This window comes from Culex quinquefasciatus, chromosome 3 (genome assembly GCF_015732765.1).
Source record: "Culex quinquefasciatus strain JHB chromosome 3, VPISU_Cqui_1.0_pri_paternal, whole genome shotgun sequence".
Taxonomy (NCBI): domain Eukaryota; kingdom Metazoa; phylum Arthropoda; class Insecta; order Diptera; family Culicidae; genus Culex; species Culex quinquefasciatus.
In genome coordinates this window covers 56,217,185-56,233,946 of record NC_051863.1, presented here as the reverse complement: position 1 = coordinate 56,233,946, position 16,762 = coordinate 56,217,185, and the positions used below count along the sequence as shown (strand labels likewise).

General features: G+C 38.5%; 1 protein-coding gene across 1 annotated transcript in view; it reads right to left on the bottom strand.

Annotated features, from left to right (window-relative positions):
* Positions 1-2,511: 2,511 nt before the first annotated feature.
* Positions 2,512-16,762, bottom strand: part of LOC6046215 (integral membrane protein DGCR2/IDD) — a 153,964-nt gene continuing 139,713 nt past the window's right edge. The window contains exon 6 of the mRNA XM_038266318.1: positions 2,512-3,039. The gene's annotated coding sequence lies outside the window, so the exon portion shown is untranslated. The remainder of the gene's footprint in view (positions 3,040-16,762) is intronic.

Sequence of the window (16,762 nt, the reverse complement as noted above, 5' to 3'; positions counted from 1 at the left end):
AGTAAAATAAATCCATTCTCCAAAACCATAAAATTTCTTTGAAATTTGTCTCTGTGACCAGTTTGAGAGAATATGGTAAAACATAATATTGAAAATTTAGCTGAGGAAAAAGAAAAAAAAATGCAGAAAAAAATTCTTCCCGGCAAATATTTTTTTCCAGGACAAATCTTACTGGTTGCCGCCCATCAATAAATAGATAAGCATGAAATTTACATCAGAATCTTCTTTTTCACTTGAATTACCATTTTTATGCAATGATAACTCAAAGTTTTCAAATATTAGGAGCGACTTTTTTATGTTTGAATTTTTCGGGTACCCTTGATATAATAAAAAGTAGTTTTTTTTAATGATTCAGCCTAATAAATGACTTCAGTTGAAAGAACTTTCGTAATTTTTGTTGTCCAACAAATAACCAAACTCTATTCCCAGTTGTGGATGGTTCAGAAAATAATATCATCTGGAATAAACCTTGACATAAAATTTTTAGACGATCTGACGAAGTTCAATAAGAACAGTAAATTTAATTGAATAAAATAAAATTGAATTCGTATTTTTTTGTAAATTAAAAAAAGTGTCTAAAAGTTAAGAAAATGTTTACTTACGCTTAAATTTCAGGAATTCCCGGGAAATTTTTAAATTTAAGCGGAAAATATTTTTTTCGGGAAATCTCGGGAATTTCCGGGTTTTTTTTCCCGGGACGGGAAATTGGATGCTCCAGTCTGGAGGTACAAGTAATAAGTTAAAATTTGTGAATGAATGTTATGGACTATAGCCATTTGGTAGTAAAGTGAGTAACTTTAGAACATTTCCCATCATTTTCGCAAATTGATTTTTTTTAATTTCTATTAAACGGTGTCCATGTCGTGTGGAGCAATTATCTACAAACTAATGCAATTTAATTTAAAAAATATGAATTCATAGTAAGCAAAAATTTACTGATTGTTTTCAAATATCTGTCTGATTTTCAATGTACAAACAAGAAATCTGGAGATGAAATTCTAAAATCTTTCGAATAAAAATATATAGTATATAGCTAACTTCAAGGTCATGCATAATATTTCGAAAGGACTAAAAATACAAACTTGATAATGCTATATCTCAGCAAGTACATTCTCGATTTTCAATGTTTCATACACACTGTAGAAACTTTTCTACAAACTCACATCCTGTTAAATATCATGTAAAATTCGAAGCCACAGAATATTTTTTTGAATTTTAACAACAGATTTAAGTTTTTTAATCATATCAAAGCATAATTTAATTACTAAATTGCTGAAATTTTTAAATTTAATCATTTAAATTAATCTGTATATCTGGCATGGCTGACCTCAAGGCATCAGAAGCATTCAATTCATAAGAAATAGGGCATAAAAAGCATTCAATTCATAAGAAATAGGGCATAAAAGCATAAGAAATTTAGTGGATGAATCTAAAGTTGAAACATGAATTCTATGATATTTAGTAACTTTTCTAAATAAAAATCCTATACAAAAAAAGGAAATATTTGAACCGACCCCGCAATGCGTCGGTGAAGAGCTCATCTTTTATGATGCCAAAAATAAGACCTGTAGATTTTTTATTCTGAGTTTGTTTAAGGATACTCTGCACATTGGAACTACAAAGGAAAAATAATTTTGAATGTTACATCAATAATGATGTAACATTTTTGCACGTCATTAACCATTTCAATGTTAAATGCGATTTGATGTAAATTTGCAACAAATAATACGTAAAATAATGATTTTACGTGTGATATAGACGATTACATTGAATCATAAGTTTACATCTACCGTGTTTACATGTGTTTCATAATTTCCGCGTCAAATAAATATACACTTTTTTCTGTGTATACATACTTAAAAAAATCTAAAATAAGCTAATTTATACCAAAAATAATCCTAGGTTGTAAAAATAGCGCAACACTTCTGGATTTTTTTTTATTTGGGTACGTTCATTGGAGTAGAACTTTTTTCTGGATTGTCCTCATCATCACCTACAATATTTCAGACAAACTAAATTATGGATTTGTTTTTGTATAGAAGATTTCGCTCTTTACCGATTCAGCATTGCCATTAACAAAATGAACGTTGAGTTATAGAAGTTCGTTAAAATCGTAACGATTTGCTTGTCTATTGTTTAATCATTCATTTGAGTTCTGAAAAGTTGAGCTCTTTAGAACTCATTTTGAACTCACAGACTACTGCTTAAAAAAGCTGGTAGCAAGTTAAAGTTTGTTTTAGTGCAAAATAAATAAATAAATAAATAAATAACTAGCATAATCTACTTTTTTGCAGTTCCGTCGTGAAACTACTTACTTTTCCTGTCATTCTCGAACGACGAATGATCCTGCATTTCAAAACAAAAAATAAGCTAGAGTGTGGGAAAGTTCACTATATTTACTATTTTTTTTTTAATATTTTGAGAATTCTTTCGCTGAAATTTTGAAAGGATCAAGTAAACATGCCGTTATGTCGTTCACAATTTCGGATATGCACCATATTAAAACAACCGTTTTAGCGATGGATTGATATCAAACTATCCATATCGGTATATTTTTCTCTTTGTTTCGTTTTGATTTGATACAAAAAAATAAAGCTTCTCATAGTTTTTTTTTGTTAGTATTATTTTATAATTACTATTACTTTGTTTGCTTCCGTTTTGATTCCTTCCTCTCACAAAGTTTGTTCTTTTTTTCGGCGCGTTTTCCATTGCTTTTTATCCAACCTTCTTTTTCGAACCACGTTTCGCTTCATCTCTTTTCATTTGTTAGTGTGTAGTGTTAAGTAGTTTGTTCGAATTTGCTTCATTAACGTTTTAGGATTATGAAAGATCTCGCTTCACTTCGCATCCAATTCTCTCTAATTGATTTACTCTTTGGTTGTGTTTTTGTTAGTGATGGATTAATAAGGTAAAAATTTCTCTATTTTTTTGTAGCGTGGGTGTCTTTTGTTCCTTTCTTTATCTTTTTTTTGTAGATCATAAATGTACGATTATTCAAGAGAAAAAAGGTCCTGCATTCGTAGAGCAGTTGTCTGTCACCTGCGGGAATAGGCAAAAGAAAAAGTATAACAGGAGAAAATATCCAGGTTTTTAACAACATGGACGAATACCGAAGATAACGCATGTAACGGTACGGGGGTACTGTCAAACCAATTTTGTAACGCACGTTCACGTCACGTCATTCTTGAACTCCTGTCAAAAATTTTCACCAAGATGGCGTCACACATTTTTGCTTCCACCCCATCCGCACACAACAAAACATTTTCTGCTGCTGCACGGAATATTTTCGAGACAACCCGTTTCTCTCCGAAAGCCGCTGCCCAGGAACAACCCCAGACTGATCCGCTGGCTGGAACCAAGTTCATAGTGCCAGAAATAAACTCGAGACAGCAAAGCAGAAAGATGCTCGTGAAAAAACCTTTACTTCCTGCAACCTCTAGCCGGAACCGCGTCCGTGGCTAAGAAAATCATCCGAGGCAACATTCGCTGGCCACTGGCCACGGAACAGTGGAAAAGTGAGTGGGAAATACACGACACAGAACCTGTTGGTTTCGGGCAGCGGCTGCCTGTAGAAACGGTGTTGTCTCAGGTGTTTTTCTTAACCACGGACACGGTTCCAGCTAACAGTTCTTTCGCGTGTTTCTGGCCAGCAGAATCTTTCTGTCCTCGAGATTTTTAGCAATTTGGTGCACATTCTATTCGCTGGTGGGTTGCCCAGTGTCAACCAAACCAGGTGGATCTCTGCAGCTAGAAACAAAAACGGTGGGCCGCCCGTCAATTTTCACCGACATGGTGAGAATCAAAATAAAAACAAATTTTCTAAAACATTTGCCAACTGTTCCACCGAACCACATTTCCTGGTCCATTTTCCAAAAATTGTCCTCATTCCGGAAGGAACACACCATCTCTAGTTTAAGGTTATGTTCACAAAACAAATCTATCTGTTGTTGCACTTATTTTAGTGCGGGGTTAGGAACCGTACTTTTACACCAAAGGCATCCGAGACTCAAACGTTTCTGCCGGTTGGCTGCTGCCGGGAACAAAGTAGCGCTCGCTGAAGAGTGGAAAAAATCGCAAGAAAATACCCCAGATAAAACCTACTGGTCGGAAACCCGAGAACCAGACAAATGCACGGATCAGGACGCCAGAAAGAAACTCGCGACAGAACTGTTAGCTGGAACCGAGGGGCGAGACACAGTTAATCAACTATAATTTCTCTAATTAATTAGAGCTGATTTTGGTTAATTGGCTAATTGATTAGCGCTGATTTGGCAACCCATTCCCATCCTACATCAATTTATCTTGGCATGTCTAGAAAAGTTGTTTTGACAGCTACAAAATGGATGTTGCTTTGAAATGAGGGAAGAAAAAACAATTTCTTTGAAAATCAATTTCTTTCGCTGGTAAGTTGGCTTAAAATGTAAATCTTGCCCATTACTTAAGTTTTGTTATCCTAAAGCGGGAAACAGATTTAACGTCGCCGTCTGTCATCGAAATCGAGGCTGGTTCAGTTCCTGCACATCCTGCGCCAATTGATCAAAGATAACATGCAGATTCCTGAAGGCAAGGAAAGAGCCGGTGGTGGCGCACAAGAATAGGAATCTGGAGCCGAATCTGGACTCGCCGAGCAGTCGACTGCAGGAGTGGTACTCACTGTTTGCCTCGATGGATTCGGTGGTTCCGATTGCGATGCCTCCCGGGGGAAACATCAACAAGCAATCAATGCATACGGCGCCGGTTCTGTTCGTAATTTGCCAAATGTCCGCCCCAACCCGACGGGACAGCCAAATAACAACCTGTTGCTTTCGAACAACAACAGCAACCTGGCCAGGACCGGCGGCTCAGCGATCATCCCACGGTGGCCACGGCCTCACCACCGATTGCCGCAAACCGAATGCACCGCATGAGCTAGTCTGCCAGCACTGTGGACGGGGAACCGGCCAAAGCGATTCGAATCACAAACAACCCGCCAAGCGCGGGCCAAAAGTCCCAAAACAACCCCGCGCCGAAAAGTTGCTCCTTCAGTAAAGCCAAAAGACACTGGATGTGGCCATCATGAGCATTCTACCGGACGCGGACGCGGTTTCCAAAAGTTAAGAAGAAGGCATCCCCAGTCACCAACTTCCAGATCTCCTGTATGGCGGCACCGGAATCAGCGGCTGGGAGAATCGCTCCTCATCCGGTCCCCAAATCGTGTCCGGCTGGCAAGTTTGCCCATCGTTTTATCAATGATCAAGTGCGAGTCAACTAAGCAACCCGCCCTGCTCTCCTCGACCCTGACGACGTCCTCCAACATCAAGATCATTCCCGCGAACCAGTTCATCCAGCTGAAACCGTTCGGATCAACGCAAAAGTTCAATCAAGATGTGACCAATCGCAATAGGAAACTGAAAGCATAGGCCGTTCATCGCCCCCGCCCCGGCAACAGTTTATGATTGGAAATTTGCATTAATTTACGCACGACTCGAACGCTGTTGGTTGTTCGGCACTGGTGCTCGGCACTGGGCAGTTACGCTTTTCACAAAATAATTAGTTTTCATTTTTATTAATTATTCACGGTAATAAAAAACGGTTCTTTTGTTGTTTTTCTCTGGCCACAAGGCCACAACCCCGATGATTAGTAATTAGTAATTGTTATGAGACAATAACTACCCCGTTTGGCCCCTGTAAATATTTCTGAAAGGAACAACCTTATTGAATAGTTAAAACAGAATTTCTTTTCTAAATTAACTTAAATTCAACAAAAAAAAAAACTAAAATCTTGGACAGCCTTATGATGATACTGGTCTAGCTGGAAAAACCCACAGCTCTTCTTAGATTCCTAATGCCCAGAACCGTGGAGTGTTACGTCCAGAAGGATGACGAGGCACCACTTCCAACAAATCCGTTCGTTTCCGTATAGCTTTCTGTAGACTTTCCTGCGCTATCCGTTTGCGAAAAATGCCAAGACTTCCGAGCTGTTATTTGCCAACCGGGCCTTTTCGTTGAAAATCCTTTAAAAAATCGTCCCGAGGAAAATCCGCAACGCTGTCCACTTCCTCAGCCTTGTAAAACGATTTACCCCGAGCACTGTAGGACGCCGACCTACTTATTTCTATCCTCAGCAGCTTTTCCATCGGCATAATGGTTAGTTTGGTCTTTAGGACGCCGGTTTCCAGACAAATTTGGTAAATTTCAGATTAATTTACATTTCATACGGCTTCACGCGAATATTTTTTTGTTTTGCTTTGATTTGTTTGACGTTTGCGCGACAGACCAAGGTAAATAGATAGGTGGGAATACGCTAATTGATTAGCGTGAATGCTAATCAACTAACTAAAATTTCTAATCAACTAGGCGATAATCTTAATTAATTAGGGCATGTGTCTCACCCCACGGCTGGAACCGTGTTCGTGGTTAAGAAAAACACCCGAGACAACCAGTTTCTACCGGCAGCCGCTACCCGAAACCAACAGGTTCTGTGTCTTCACACTGACTTTTCCACTGTTCCACGGCCAGTGGCCAGCGAATGTTGCCTCGTATGTTTTTCTTAGCCACGGACTCGGTTCCGGCTGGAGGTTGCAGGAAGTGAAGCGAGAAGTAAAGGTTCTTTCACGAGCATCTTTCGGCCTTGCTGTCTCCGGTTAATTTCTGGCATTTCTGGCACTATCTCGGGCACAATCGTTTCACGTTCCGGCCAGCGGATAAAGACGGATCTGCCGTGTGTTGCTCCTGGGAAGCTGTTTTTGTAAAGAAACGAGTTCTCTCGACAACACTCCAGCAGAAAAAGTTTTGTTTTGTGCGGACGGTGCGGTGCGGAAGCAAAAATGTGAGACGCCATCTTGGTGAAATTTTTTGACAGGAGTTCAAGAATGACGTGACGTGAGCGTGCGTTACAAAATTGGTTTGACAGTACCCCCGAACCGTTACAAGCGTTACATTCGGTATTCGTCCATATTGTTAAAAACCTGGATAAGCCAAAATAACTTATAAAACATACATCATTAGCAAATCAAACGTTACACTCACACAGTCACGTTAGTGTGATTAGCTTGTCTAGGGGGGAGGCCAAAGTAGCAAACTGGCTTCATGCAAGAGAAAATAATAAATCTGACAATGATAATAAGCTTATACCAAACAAGGCACTCTGGAGTTTGTGAGCTGTGCGTATGTGTGTAATGGTACATACACAAACACACACAGATACATTTATATATTTATTTATGCTCCTTGTTATTTCAACACTTTTGCTTTCTTTCCTCTTTTTGCTTTGCTTTTTTTTCGCAGATGATGGTCTTCTTTACCAGTAGCCGCAATCAGTTTGCGTTGGATATTGGTTTGCTAAAAGTTTCTCCTGGGTTGATTTTGGTTAGAGTGGAAAAAGCTCATGGTTGTGAGTTGCAATAGTACAATATGCGAGATATGCTGAATTTCAATATCTGTTGTAGTTTCAGCAAAATTTCGATTTGGAACAATTAAATCTGTGAATTATCGAAAAATTATAACATAACTTTAAATTTTTACTGTATTCCTTTCATTGATTTTTTCGTAAGCTTCATGTTAATAAGTTGTGAACTGATTTATAATAATTGAAGAAGGTATTAGACTATGAAAAACAAGCAAACCAACAAACGACGATTTTTTGTCATAGTCTAATACCTCCTAAAAACTAATATTGATGTTTCTCTCTTTTTTTTGGACTGAAACAAATCCAGCATACCCGCAAGATGCTCCACAACCAATTCCACGTGGGTACTTCATAGTTCTTGATGTGTTTCTCGAAATGGCTGCAAAATTTGGCTCGAGTATGCGGTTAACCCGCACACACACACACAGTGAATCGAGCGTTCGCTCAAAAGTTTGATAATTAGCTAAATTATAAAACTTGGAGAGAAAGCGAGGGTAAAAGTTTTGTGGGATTTCGTATTTTTTTTTGTTCGGGGTTGTTCTTTGTCGTTCACGCGGTGAAGGTTGGATTTTTTGTTTGCTTTCGTTGTGTTCTAACTCTAGGAATGAATAAATAAGCGTCAACTTGATTCTTTTTAATTAGATGTGTATTTTTTTTCTTCTATTCTGATTTGTTTTAGAGTTGCGATTCGTCAACTTGTCTTAGAAAAAGGGTATAAATTGTGAGTGAATGGTTTCTTTTTTGTTTGTTTGTGATTTTTTAGAATTTGTTTTTTTTTGACTCTCTCTTTTTATTATAAAAGTAGGTTTCATGTTCAAAGGGTTTTTTTTTTGCTTTGTAATTGTTAGTTGCATGCAGTAACGGTAATTTTTTTCGCTATCCTAAAGAGTTTGAAACTGATGTCAACTGGTTAAAATCTAGAAAACTCAACGCACATAGTGGTTTGTGGTTGTCCTGCTAATCGGCTTATCCGACATGTTTTTTTTCTCCATATCGCTCTTCTCAAGCACTTGCAACGATTTGAAACTTCTACTTAAAATTGTATCTATGTGTGGTGGACGCAATGTGATATTCTGTCTTCCTTTGGCTTTTATTGATTTATTTAAACTTCTATTTTTTATGATTTGCTTGTGTTTGTGAAAGTGAGCAGAATTTTTGAAATTTTCTTTAACGAACTTGAACAATATCGTAAAACTAACGCGAAAAGTATTGAAATCTTACTGTAAAACCATCGTTTTGGATTAAAGATTGTTGTTTTTTGTTTGTTAAGTTGCTATTCCTCTAATGTGTCACCTATTTGGTCGTTTAAGGAGTGAAAGATTGTGGAAAAAGGAAAATTACTCCTGCGGTCGGGATTACTCTACATTGTTTTCCGTTGCGTTTGCATACCTTAACCATTCTTCTTTCTTTATCCAGTTCCTAACTACCACAGACGAACTTAACTCATACTTCTGTCACGATCCACGCGATTTTCCGCTCAATTTAAGTCTACTGTACAATTTATTATCTCCCTAAATCAAGTAGTATAAAGATATATAGATGATCACAATAATTTTCTCGATTCATTAATGTATTTTTCTTCTTGCTGTTGCGTATCTATTCTCGGCTCATTACTTTGACAGCTCAATAGTTCTTTTACTATCCGCGTGGCGGCGCTGCCGCCCTTCATCGCTATTTCCCAACCAACCTTTTCCTCCACTTGTCTCTGTCGTGCGATATTCTAGTGATTATTTTTGTTATTTGCTTTTGTCGAGTTGTGTTTGCTGGCTTCCTCCATTATTTTTATTTCTTCTTCCTTTTAGAAAATGCGATGAATTCCCCGGGAAATGGAAAACAAACCAAGCTCAGAGCCCCGTTCGGATTGATTGCGTTTCGACGGAATAAACGTGGTGGTTGTTGTTGTTTTTGTGTTGTGGTACCCCTGGCAAACAGAAAAGCAGTATTCGAAGGGGGGGTGAGGGAGAAAGACTGAGGAAAGGCATTTTCCGGCCATATAAAAGGATGGACTTGTGCGGTGGTGACCACAGCTGGGAAAACTTTGCGTGGGGAAGGTTTTGCTTCGGAAAGTTATGAGCCATAATATTAATTACACTGATTGATTTGATGATGACTTGTGCTCTTCGGAGAAATTTTAGTTATCTTTCGGAAGCGGGAAAGTCGAGCCGTTTGGCGTTGGTACGAGCTTATAGAGCTGTAATGTTTTTTGTTAGTTTTTGCTGGCTAATGAATCAATATAAGATACGTTTATCAAAAATCTAATTATTCGCTCTACAGCATTGCCTTGGCGTCCTCGATTGTGAGACTCCTACTCGAAACTATGTGTCCGAAGGCTTGATTGTTGAGGCAATTGCAAACCTCTTTTTACACCTTAGCTTCCATCCACTCCGGGATTCAAACTAACGACCTTTGGATTGTGAGTCCAACGGCCTACCAGCGACTCCGCCGAGACAGGAAGACGACTCCTACACCTGGACTGAGCTAACGACCTAACACCTCTAGGTTAGACCGGGGCCAACATTTACTTTCCCATCTGACGGAAGACGTGATCAGACAAATCTCGTCTCGAAAAATGCCATCGGACCGTCTGGGATCGAACCCAGGCCGACTGGGTAGAGGCAACCACGCTTACCCCTACACCACGGGTCCCGGCTTGAATCAGGTTGAATTCGGACTTGCACCTAAGGCATGGTGGACTACGTAGGACGCGAAGAGAAAAACTAGTCATTTGCAAACTACTGAGAATAGGGGGATGGCGTCGCTATTTTTAGACCACGTTTTCCACTTTTTCTTCATCGAAACCAACTACTTTATCGACTTCATTTTGCTGGGCGTCCTATACGCCGTCTATTTTTAGACGATGACTCAGCACTTTTCCACTCTTGCACTTAAAAAAACCAGATGGCAGCACGATGTAACGCCACGTCCCTATATATTTTACAACGTTTATTTTTGCATTTATTATGAAATGAGAGATTCGAACGTTTTTTTGCAAACCTAATTTTTAAGACTACTAGAAAAATTTAAGCGCACAACCAGAGAGAAAGGAATGCATACTCTTTGGTATAACCAAAGGGATTTTTTTTCATGAATTCATTTGAATTTTTGAAATTTGTTTGTGATAGCATTACTGTCATAATGTTTAAAGTTTTTAAATAATTTTTGTGTAAACGTTTTTGGAGATTATGCTTAAAATATGAAATTTAGTTTTAATCGCTCCTCAACCCTTGCATTTTCCAGGATCTAGGGAAAAAAACTTTAAAAAATGTGTATTTGCTCAATTTGATTTTCCAATACAAACCGCTTGTCGAGGATTTTTTCGCGTTCTGTCATTTTCCATTTTTTGTGGTTGTTACATGTGGTGAACACATGATTTTTTTTATTATTATGTGAAATCATTTTTTTCATTTCAAACTGCCAAAACATAAAGCAACAGCTTTTTTTTTGTAAATGTAAACAACAAACATATTTTTAAAGTTTTCTGAATATACAATGTACAATACTGCAAAAAGTTATTTTTTCCGAAATTTCGTTAATACTTAGATACAAACTAATGACTGCAAATCAACTGGACAGCTATAAAATACATTTTATTTATTTTTCTAAATTCAAATGTTGAAACCATGGCTTATTAGGGAAACAGCATCTAATTCCAGTGTGCCTCTAATGTTGCCATATCAGCACTTTGGCGTTCCAAAATAGTTTTTTCGACTACAAACTTATCACCAAGTGTAACATCTTTAGTAAGCACACTGATTTGATTTTTTGATTTTTTTTACACTGAGGGAATACTTGTAAATTAAAGCAGTAATATAAGAAAAACTAAAAAAATCGCGATAATTTTTGTCCACCTTGATTGAATCCTATCCACGCTCCCCAGGGTGGCTCAGTTGCACTAACGAAAACGGCAATTTTCTTACAAGGTTTACCTCGGTCTCCCGTGCTCAATTGACCACTAAATTAAAGTCAGCTTAAAGCAAAAAGTGTCTGTGTCTGTCGTGAGCTATTTGTGACCTGCCAAGGTAAGGACCAGCGAGCGCCGGAGATAGAACTGATGGCATGGAATTAAATGAAAAATTCACTATTTTGAAATGATTTTTTAACCATTTAAATCGTTTTTTTCTTGAACATTCATAATGCGAAAAAGTTTAAGTCGATCTTACAGAACATGCTTTTTATTTGAACAAATGTGTGAGATGTTCGACAAACCTGCCATTTATTTAGTTTTTTGGCCTCCCCTTCGGCTTTAAATACAGTCCAGGGACATAAACTTCAAAAAATATTTGCGACGGCCTTACTTCTATTTCACCAGTTTTGTTTTTTTTTTAAGTTAAAAAGTTTTCAAAAATCCATTTCAAGAGCACAGTAGGGGAAATTCTCGTATTTTTGGCAGGCTAAGCACTTGCCTCTAATTCCATCCAATTGGCTGATTTGCTTGCTCACTCCCTATTGAGATATTTATCACTAGATTTCAGTTGAAAACGCTTTTTATGAGCTGTAATTGAACGTCAAACCGATATGGTAAAATTAGAGGCACGATGGAATTAGATGCTGTTCTCCTGCTGTTTCTAAAACTGTTATAAACTTTCAAAGTATGTATCTTTCTCTGTGTGTGTGTGTGTGTGTGATCCAATCCAATACCCGCTAACCGGTAGCGAAATTATGGGAAAGTATAGTTTGCATCAGACTTTTGTATATGCCGAATGCTGATACAACTTATCTCAGTCCCGGGTATTATAGGTGGTGATAGCCCTCGCGCTGCTTCCAACGACCCGTTTCAGAATGACAGAGCCTCCTTGCGGTCCAATTCCGAGGTCGCTGGGCATTGTTCGGCCCCGCCTAAACATAGAAGCAAGCATCTGAAGGAAACTCGATCTATATTTAGACTTCCAATCCCCTCAGGCAAATCAGAGATCAGCGCGTATTTTTAATATGAGAAGATAGCATGTTTCAACACTACGGATCAATTCACTACTAGAGTGTAAACCATCTGATGGTCGACTGCTTAGCGTCCCAGACCACCAATCCAAAGGTGTGAGTTCGAATCCCACCTGATACATTTTTCGTTTTTGCTCATATATTCAAAGTTCAAATTCATGATTCCAAATTTCAAAGGTACCGACCGGGATTTGATCCCTGAACCTTCTGCTTGTGAGACAGAAGCCGTAACCATTAAGCCGCGGAGCCGGTTGTAGTATGTATCTTTCTCTCATACCGAAAACATAAAAAAATTGTCCATTTACTAAATAATGAGAAAACTTGCAGAAAATAGATCTAATATTTTTAATAAGTAAAATTTAAACAATTTTAAAGACTGTTCTATTTGAAAGAATTTTCCTTCTTTCGAAATAATATCGAAGGCCGTCATTTAATGCCCACTGGGCCCACAAAAAAGGATACGCTCTGTTTGTAGTGAAAAAAGTAGTTTTTTTTTGCCGATTTCGCCATTCTTCCTTTTCTACGCGCGGACACCCAGTTTTTATTTCGGATCTCGGAACATTGAAAACATAACTTCACCATTTTTTTTATATGTTATGTAATTTTCCGAGGAATCCGATAAAAATATTTTCAGACATAAACTCTTTGGTCCCTAGACACTCAGAAAAGCATTTTTAGTTTTCGTTTGACCTTTTTTAATGATAGACTAGATATTTGAAACTTTGAATTATTTTTCCTTAGAAGCCTATCCAATTCCCTTTCGTTTGCACCCAAGACAGCTTAAATCGGTTGAAATGTTGCGGAGTTATGATTTTTTGAAAACCATTTTTTGGACCACCCTAATACGGCGTAGGTCACTCTAATGGCCAAACAAAAAAATATGGGTCTAATTATTTCGGCCAGGTAACTCCCAGAAAAATTTTGAGCCCGATCGGAGAACTTTTTTTTCGAATCATGCTGTCGTGGGGAATTGCTGCTTATTGCGACAAATATTAAAAAAAAAACTCATAAATAATTTTAAAACTTATAAATTGACCAAAACCAAACTATCGAAGAACTGAGCATCATTTAAAAAGAACGCGGCGGGGTTCGATCCCCCGTCCTTTGGGTCAGCAGACAAAAATGCTAACCACCAGACCATCGAGGTTTAGTTGACTAGAAGGATTAAGAATGCTATAAGAATCCAAGAAACCTGAGAACCATCTGAGAACCATAGAACAGACAATGCAATATTGAATGCAAAGTTGAATTCAAGAACTTACTCGGCTGCATACTCGTTAGGTGAATATTGAACTTTCAACACGACCAGAATTCACCACAAAAAGCTTGGTGAACCGAATTGGAAAGCTTCCAAAACATACGAAGAATTAAGGACTATAAATAGATTTGACCAGCCGCATCACTTACCACGGTGAATCCTGGCTTCACACCCGTCTTACTAACACCCTCAAACCTCACGTGATACTTTGTCGGAGACGCAGCCGATTTAGCGGTCCCATCACTCAAGTATCGGACTAACATTCCCATCAACTTCCCCGTGTCTTACCACTGGTCGTGGCCGGCGCTGTGATTGGCTAGCATGATAGGGACATTTGAAAGTTGCGAAGTGGTGATGATTGGTTCCTACTCTTCATCTGTGGTCCACGGAGCAATTCTTGGAGGTCTTGGTCAATAACAGAGTAGCAACTACGGGTAGACACCAATGCTATGCTATGCTATGCATATCAAGTAATAAATAAGTTGAAGGGAAATGACCAAGCTCGTTTCTACCAAAAGCTTTGCAAAACAATTTGATGAAGAACATTCTCAATTGTTTGAAGATAAATCAATGTTTTAATAAATTATCTTTTACCGAAAAAATATGATTCCAGATGAAGAAGAAAAATGCAAATTTGTAAAGTTCATAATATACGAGAACCTTTAACATATGAACTCCAAATTTTGAGATATAAAATAAGACTAGGATTCAAATTAGGCAGTCTGGCTTGGCCACCTACTAAAATTTTTGAAAACAAACAGAAACAAAAGTCGAAAAACAATATTGGATAATCCCTGCCCCGAGCATTGGTTTCCAAACCGTCACCAGACTTCAACCACCTCATTCGTCTTCTTCGTAGAATTGCTCCAAGCTTGTAATCCCGAGCTTTACACACGGTTGACCCCGAAGTATTCGCTACCACCCCTTCTCCTTGCTAGATTATGTCGTGTTTTCGTGTTTTTTTGCTGTTGCTTCAATTCTGGCGGTTTCCCTAAAGCTAAATTGTTCTCTCTTGCACTCTATTTTGTATGAATGTTGCGGTTAACCCGTCCCAGTTTGCGACTTTGTTTCAGACAGGTTTTTTTTTAAAGTTTAGTTTTCACCAACTTTCATGTTTAAGCTTTGTGTGACCTCAGCTTATTTTTTGTTCTTTTCTCTCCGATACACATCAAAAGGGAAATTTAATGCCGTGTTCTGTTAGCTGTTTGCCGAAGAGCTTTTTTTTTGCTGTTTGCTTCAGCGAGCCCGATTGAAACTAAAAATAGAAGCCTTTCCTTAGCCCGAAGCCGCACAGCAGTGATTGATCAATGAGGTTGTGGTGTGGTGTGGGTGGGGGGGAGATTCTTTAATGGAGCCTCCAGCCAGTCTGCGATGGTGACGCGACGACCTTGTCGCGAGGCAGTTTGTTGATTAGTTTTCCTTTTGCTTTTTTAGTGTTTTATGTCCTAAGGCTATATCTCGCAGAGGGTTCAAGGACTCGATTGATGGTTGGACAGGGCACGCGGTTGGTCGGCTTCTTTGGTGGAAATTGCTAATAGTTGCAAAGTATAAATTCCAAACCCAGACACTGCACAGGGTTTACACCCCGGAGAAAAATTGAAATAAAAAAAAATCGACCTTAAAAATTTCTAAAATTTATGATCAAAAATTGGCTGAAAATGTATTTTTGGCGAAGTTTTAGATCAAAGCCCGAGTAGAGTCGGGGTTGGCTTGAAGAGATGTTTCTCCCAACTGAAAATAAAGTCCTTAAAGCGATACCTCACTCCCAAATCAATCAATGAAACACTTCCGATTGAAGCACATCAGCATCGTTATCCCCAAAACGTTTCAAAAGTTTCAATATTTTTTCAAGCTTCCCTTCAGTTCATCGTTTCTACTAGATTGCCCACCTCTCCCCCACCAAACCCGACACGATCAACTCGAAAATAAAAGATACCAGCTCTATATCGCTCTCGTTCACCGGAAACTGAAGCCTGCCAAAGAGGAATTTTCTCCACTCCCAAAAAATGGTACACCCTAGCCAGCTTTTTCATCACTTGAGATTGCGGGAGTATCTTCCGAACGAAAGCAAACTGTGTAGCTTTTTTTTCCTGCTGGTTTCAAGTTACCCTTTTTTCCAATGAATTGAAACCACAAGTTTTACATGAAATTCCTCAAAATGTTGAAACATTATCCTCTCCGATCTCAGCTTCAACTTGACCACATCAAAGGCGCATCATCTGGTCGGCAAACGATACACTTGAGAAGAAGACGAATCCCAACTGCAAAAGTTCTTCGGAATCCTTTCCCCCCCCCGAGGGTGTGGACATTACCGGGAGCTTTCTAAGCGTCTATCAAACCAGCCATTAGGCAAGCCACAGAATCAGGGGATGCCTCTTTAATGGAGTTAACTCGCTTGACGAAGTTGAGGCAGGCTGGGGAATAAGTTTCTTGATTGTGGTTTATTAGGAAGCAAAGTAGCTCAGTGCCGGTTTAATTTGTGGCTTCTGTTGCAATGAGATACGGTGTCATTTGTGGTAATATCTGACTCATCATTCAAGGATTTCAATTTGCTTCTTGTAATGTTCCCATGTAAGCAGTTGTATGGTTGTAATCTGAAAATTGCTGCAGGTGCGACAACTGGCCAAAGGGATTTCAGATCAGTACGCTTTTGACATACGTGCGTGTCCGACTTTTGTAAACATTTTTAATTGTAACTCGGGGGACAATTCCCAAAATAGTCAGCCAAGCAAAACGTTTTAATTATTGTTCACATTGCGTGTTCTAGTTTTTGTTTATTCAAGGTCAAACATTAAAAACATTTTTCTAGTAACTTTCAGACCTAGCATTGTTCAACATTTCGTCAGCTGTGTGCTATCTTGTGACATAGACCATTTTGGTCGAACATGAGTTAATGATGACGTTTTGCTATACTTATAACAAACACTACAAGATGCTTTAACCCGATTTTGGAAACTCGCTTCCGTTTCCCGGATATCGCAATACACACTTGTGACATAGACCACACTTGTGACACGTCATACATGTAGTTGTAATAATTTATGTACAATTTGTGAAAAACAAGAAAAAAATTCCACATTTTCCATACTTACTTTCTAAAGGCAATGCAACCCTTTGTTTATAAAAATATACTGATTAAGTCGATTAAACCATTGATTTGAGCTTATTTTAGTTTGTATGGG